Here is a 6,043-nt window from a genome sequence, read left to right as displayed (position 1 = left end):
TTTGAACCACCAGCCTTCTGGTTAGCAGTCAAGTGCCTTAGGCACTATGCTACCAGAGTTCCTGCTTTGAAAGTTAGTACATTTTTTTAAAAAAATTTTTGTATCTTATCTCAAATTTTTAAAAAACTTCACTAAAGCTGTTTAAAACATCTCATTCAGTTTCTGGCTTTTAAAATAATGTAGTATATGTTAAGATTCTAATTTAAGCCATATTTCATCTTATTTTAAGGTAAATAAAACAAAATTGGGACTAACACTTCAGTAATCATAACATCTTATGTTCAGGGTTGCCTTCATTTCCCTCTTGTACGTAAATACTTTGTTTTGAAAGCTGTTTGAGGCTTCTAAATACTATAGTCCCTTCATTAGGATGAATAAATGTGACTGAGACCAATAGGTCAGTGGTTTACTTAGCACCATTAATGCGGTTAAGAGCCATTTAGTTTGTTCATTGAATTGGGACAGATTTATCAGAACTAGAAACTCTTGTGAAAAGAGTCACAGAATGACCATAAGAATGAAACAAGGGCAGACTGAAAAGATGGAGGTTTTCAGATCGAGGTATATTTTTCATACCCTGTCCGTAGGTAGAACTTCCTTCCCTAAGAAAAGAGCTCTTCTAAGGACAGGAAGGAAGGACCCCTTTTCCTCCTCCTACCATCCCATGAGACCCATAGAGAATTAAGCATCCTTCTTATGTCAGAAAGTGTGGACCTCTGGGAACAAGGACAACTGATGATTCCCAACTCCACAAGAGTTTTCACTGCCTGAAGTGAAACAAAAAGGGGATGGGTTTAACCAAATATCTTTCTATATCAGAGGAGAAAACCTATGCTCAGCATCTCTTGGGGCCCTCGACAAGCATTCCCCGCCTTCTTCTGCCTTTCTCTCTTCAGGATACCAGTGCCACACCCCTCTGTCTTGCCTACAACAGTTCCAGCCTCAGGTGGATTTCAGTTTCCCCTGGTAGCAGTCATCTGCACCATTTCATCTTCTGCCCAGTTTTGCCTAATCCCCTGTTACCTACCCTGAGAGTGTGCAGCTAGGACGTTTGATAGTGTCCAGCCATTTCATACTAGATAAGATCAAAGAAATAAATTTATGGATAGTAAGGATTTGGGTTTTCATAATCAAATATAGGATACTGGGCATTTGCACAAGCATCTTTGAAGCTGAAATAAGAAAATGCCAACAATGATAACAACACAACTAACAATGATTCCCACCAGCCACTCCTCAGAAGGAAGATGGGGCAATCTACTTCCGTAGTGATACTGCCTCAGAAACCCAAGGAGGGGTTGCCGTGAGTCGGGTCTGACTCAATGGCACATAACAACAACAACAATGATTCTGTGGCAAATAATGAGAACTACTGCCTTACAGAGTTGATAGTAAATATATGAAGTTATTGCTTCTATAGTTTTCCAAGAGGAGCTTTATATTTGTAAATATGTTCAAGAGTTTTACTAAATTTATGGATAAAAGAGGTGTGAGTGCCCATTAAGGGAAATTAAATATTTCTAAAAGTATCTCTGGCCTCAACTGGTTGAAGTCATGAAAGTAGCCACCATACTGTCTACAAACCTTCTCTTAGCCACATGTGAGATGGAACACTGACCCAGATTAATCATTGTTCTTATCTTTGTGAAATGTTTCATTTCTCATGAGCCTATGTCCCAAGCAACTGGGAAGACTGATAGTGCTGGGACTAACAACTTAGGTGTCTAATAGAACAGACAGTCCCAGAGAACAGATACCCTTATCAACATGACTTTGCTGAGAACTAGAACCTGGGTTGGTTTGTGCTGTTGGGTTTCTAAGAGAGCCAAGATGGGAATAAGAACAATCTCTTCTTCCCCAGGAGAGGTCATCTCAAAACTTCATAGGAGCTAGGCATGCTCATCTCTGTAAAGAGAGGTGACATTACTTCCCTCATTCTGAGCCTTAGTTCAATTTCTTTCCCTGAGTAAATTCAATGTCAATGTACAATATACATTTTGTCTATGATATGACAGGAGCCATGAAAGAGAAACTAGAAAGTTTCAGTTCCATGCTTTGAGCCAAGTTGTTATCTGAGCTACAGGGCTAGCTCTGGATGACCTCAAGAGTTTATGCAGTATATAGTGTCATAATCTATAGTACATATTACTTGAGAATATTAAAGAGAATAACAATTCTAATTATTATTTCAGCCAATAAAATGATTGTGAGCCTCCTTTTAAACTACTAAACACAGACAGACATTTAAGAATAAAACCTATTTACCTTTTCCAAAGTTCACTATGTTCTCATACATATTGAACAGTGAACTTTTATTAAGAATATGTTATTTGGATTATTTTCACTAAAATTAGACTGTGTTGGGGAATTCATTTTCTACTTTATACAGATATAAAAAAGCAATTATGTGAATTTTATAATCAGCAGAACAGATTTCCAATTTAAAAAGTGATAACCAAAGTAATATGTTCTTACAAACCAGCTAGGAGAGAGCATGCTTCTGTCAGGAAGAGTATCTTATCTAAATTAGATATACATGGGAAATGCACAGAATATAAGAGTTATAATACCTCAATTTGTGAGTGCCCAAATATATCAAAAACTGTCTGTTCTTTGGGATAGTCAGTTTCCTGGCTGTGTATATGGTAATTTGTTTTTCTTATGATATCATTCCTTAGCTTTCAGAAGGTAATGACTCATGCAGAAACTATTCCGTCAGCCAGGATTTAAAAACCATTGGGTTATGAGATCTAAAAGATGAGATAAAAAGATCAGGGGCATAAGGATATATAACTGTATCCTTTCCACCAATCATAATTTTTGTAAATAAATTCTATAATTAGTATTAATGGAGGAAGGAATGTCACATGGCTATTTACACTTAAATCATTGTGAACAGGTTTCTTAACATTTAAATGATTGGATTAGAAGAAAAATTGAATAGTGAAGGATAAGTAAGCTATTCAATTTCTGATGAAAACATGTTTCCTAATGCATTTGGTAAATATAGGCTCTCTTAGATTTTATAGAATTAAATAAGTTCCTTTGGATTTAATCAGATAGTTAATATACAGGAATAGCGAAATCATTGATTATGTGTGGAAATCTGTATATTCATAAACATATATGTCATTTTAGGGAAATTAAAAAAGAATTAAATTATCAATACAGTTTAAATAGGGTTAAAATTTCTGAATTAAACTATGGAAAAGAAAGAAAGACTCAATCAAAAGATGATTTGAGAGCATCTTGGCTTTAAGAAATTTATTCTGATGTTGTATAAGGAAATAGAATGAGCCCTGGTGGCTCAGTGGTTAAGCTCTCCTCTGCTAAGTGGAAAATAGTCCATTTGAACCCACCAGCTGCTCTGCAGGAGAAAATACCTGGCAATCTTTTCCAGAAAAGATTACAAACCCATAGCTGGATAGCTGATTCCTACTCATAGTGACCCTATAGGGCAGAGTAGAACTCCCTTATAGGGTTTCCAAGGATGTAAATATGGAAGCAGACTGCTCCATCTTTTTCTTGTGTAATGGTTGGTGTGTTCAAACCACTTTCCATTAACAGACATTTCAGTTAACAGCTGAGCACTTAGCCACAGCACCACTAGTACACCTTCAGTAAAGACTGTTGTTGTTAGGGGTCATGGAGTCAGCTCCCGTGCATAGCAACTCCGTATACAACAGAGTAGACACTGCCCAGTCCTGTGCCATCCTCACAATCATTGTTGTGGGCCCATTGTTGCAGCCACTGTGTCAGTCCATCTCATTGAAGATCTTCTTTTTCATTGACCTTCTACTTTACCAAACATAACCTTCTTCTCCAGGAACTGGTCCGTCCTGATAACATGTCCAAAGTACATGTCTTTCTTCCAAGACAGATTCGTTCATTCTTCTGGTAGTACACGGTATTCAAAGATTGTTGTTGTTGTTAGGTGCTGTAGAGTCGGCTGTGACCCATCGCGACCCTACGTCCAACAGAACGAAACACCTCCCGGTCTAATGCCAGCCTCACAATCCTTGCTGTGCCTGAGCCCATTGTTGCAGCCATTGTGTCAATCCATCTTGTTGAGGGTTTTACCCTTTTTCTCTGACCCTGCAATTTACTAAGCATGATATCAAAGATTACAACCTAGAAAACCTTATGGGGCAGTTCTACTCTGTCCTGTAGTATTGCTATGAGTCAGAAGTGACTCAAAGGCACACTACAACAAACAACAGAATCAGATTTCAGTAAGGAAGGACAGTTTTTGCTTTTTACACTGTGTATATATTTTTTCACCTGTTCACTTGCTTGCTGGACCCAAGTCAGAACCATCAACTGAGGGGGAAAAAAAAGAGAGAGAGAGAATTCTATGCATTTGAGGAAGGACACAAAAGATATGACTTTACTGTATATATATATAAACCAAATCCACTGCCATCAAGTTCTGACTCGCGACTCCCATAAGGTTTCCTAGGCTATAAATCTTTATGGAAGCAGATTGCCTCATCTTTCTCCCATGGAGAGGCTCATAGGTTCAACCCCCTGACCTTTTTGTTAGTAACCCTGTGCCTCAACCACAGCATCAAATAAGGGATCCTTGACTTTGGAATATATATCTTAAGAAAGACATAGTAAATGAAGATGTGATTCACAAATGTTAACATTTTCCGTGCTGATTCTCTACTATATTCCTTGCTACACATTAATCTACTCCATATGCATAAAATATAGTGTTTACCCACCAGCAGCTCCTTGGAAGGAAGATTGGGCAATCTATTCCCATAGTGCTACCTCTTCAGAAACCCAAGGAGGGATTGCTATGAGTTGGCTCCGACTCCACAGCAGTGAGTTTGGTTTAGGTTTTTAGTAAGAAGCATAGGAGTGATATTCACCTACATTAGAATTTTTTCGTATAAAGCTGGGAAGTATTTATAAATTACAACAAACTTGTGTGTTCTTACAACATACAGTGTTGTGTTATACAATTTTGTCCATTTTATCCAAAGATAAGTCTAGTTTATTGTTCCTTTTAATGAATTTATTTTTTTCTTTATCCATTCTATTATTTGCTTTGACGTTATTGTTAGGTTAAGCTCTATTTATTTCCTTTTTTATGTTCTGTGTGTATTTTTTTAATCTAATCTCCTAAATTGTGTGTTTATCAATAAATTTTAAACCATTTTCTTTCCTAACATATACATTGGGAGCTCTGGTAGTGTAGTGACTAAGGCATTTGACTGCTAATCAGAAGGCTGGCAGTTCAAACCCACCAGCCACTCCTTGGAAGGAAGACTGTGCAGTCTATTTCCATAGAGATATTGCCTCGGAAACCCAAGGAGGGGTCACTATGAGTCAGAACCTACCCGATGGCAGTGACATGTATGTTTTCAACTATGAAATTTTTGATATGTACTTGCCAGCTAATTTCTTCTTTGATAAAAAGTATGTTGCTTAATTTCCAAACATGTTGAATTTTTCTAGTTTTAGTTTTGTTCTATCTTAAATCAAGAAAGGTGCATGTCAGGATTGTATCCTTTCACCATACTTATTCAATCTGCTTGTTGAGCAAATAATCTGAGGAGCTGGACTATGTGAAGAAGAATGTGGCATCAGGATTGGAGGAAGCCTCATTAACAACCTGAGATATGCAAATAACACAAAATTCCTTCCTGAAAGTGAAGATGGCTTGAAGCACTTACTGATGAATATCAAAGTCTTCAGTATGGATTATACCTCAACATAAAACAAAAATCCTCACAACTGGACCAATAAGCAACATTATGAGAAATCGAGAAAATGTTGAAGTTGTCAAGGTTTTCATTTTACCTATCAGCACCTATGGAAGCAGCAGTCAAGAAATCAAATGATGTATTGCATTGGGCAAATCTGCTGCAAAAGATCTCTTTAAAGCATTTAAGAGCAAAGATGTCACTTTGAAGACAAAGGTGCACCTGACCCAAGGCCTGGAATTTTCAATGCCCTCAGATGCATGGGAGAGCTGGGCTATGCATAAGGAGCACCATAGAAGAAATGACATTTGGATTGTGGTGTTGGCGAA

Source organism: Orycteropus afer, unplaced genomic scaffold (genome assembly GCF_000298275.1).
Source record: "Orycteropus afer afer isolate SDZICR_OR568_19922 unplaced genomic scaffold, OryAfe1.0 scaffold00359, whole genome shotgun sequence".
NCBI classification, from domain to species: Eukaryota; Metazoa; Chordata; class Mammalia; order Tubulidentata; family Orycteropodidae; genus Orycteropus; species Orycteropus afer.
Note: the sequence above shows the minus strand (reverse complement) of the source record.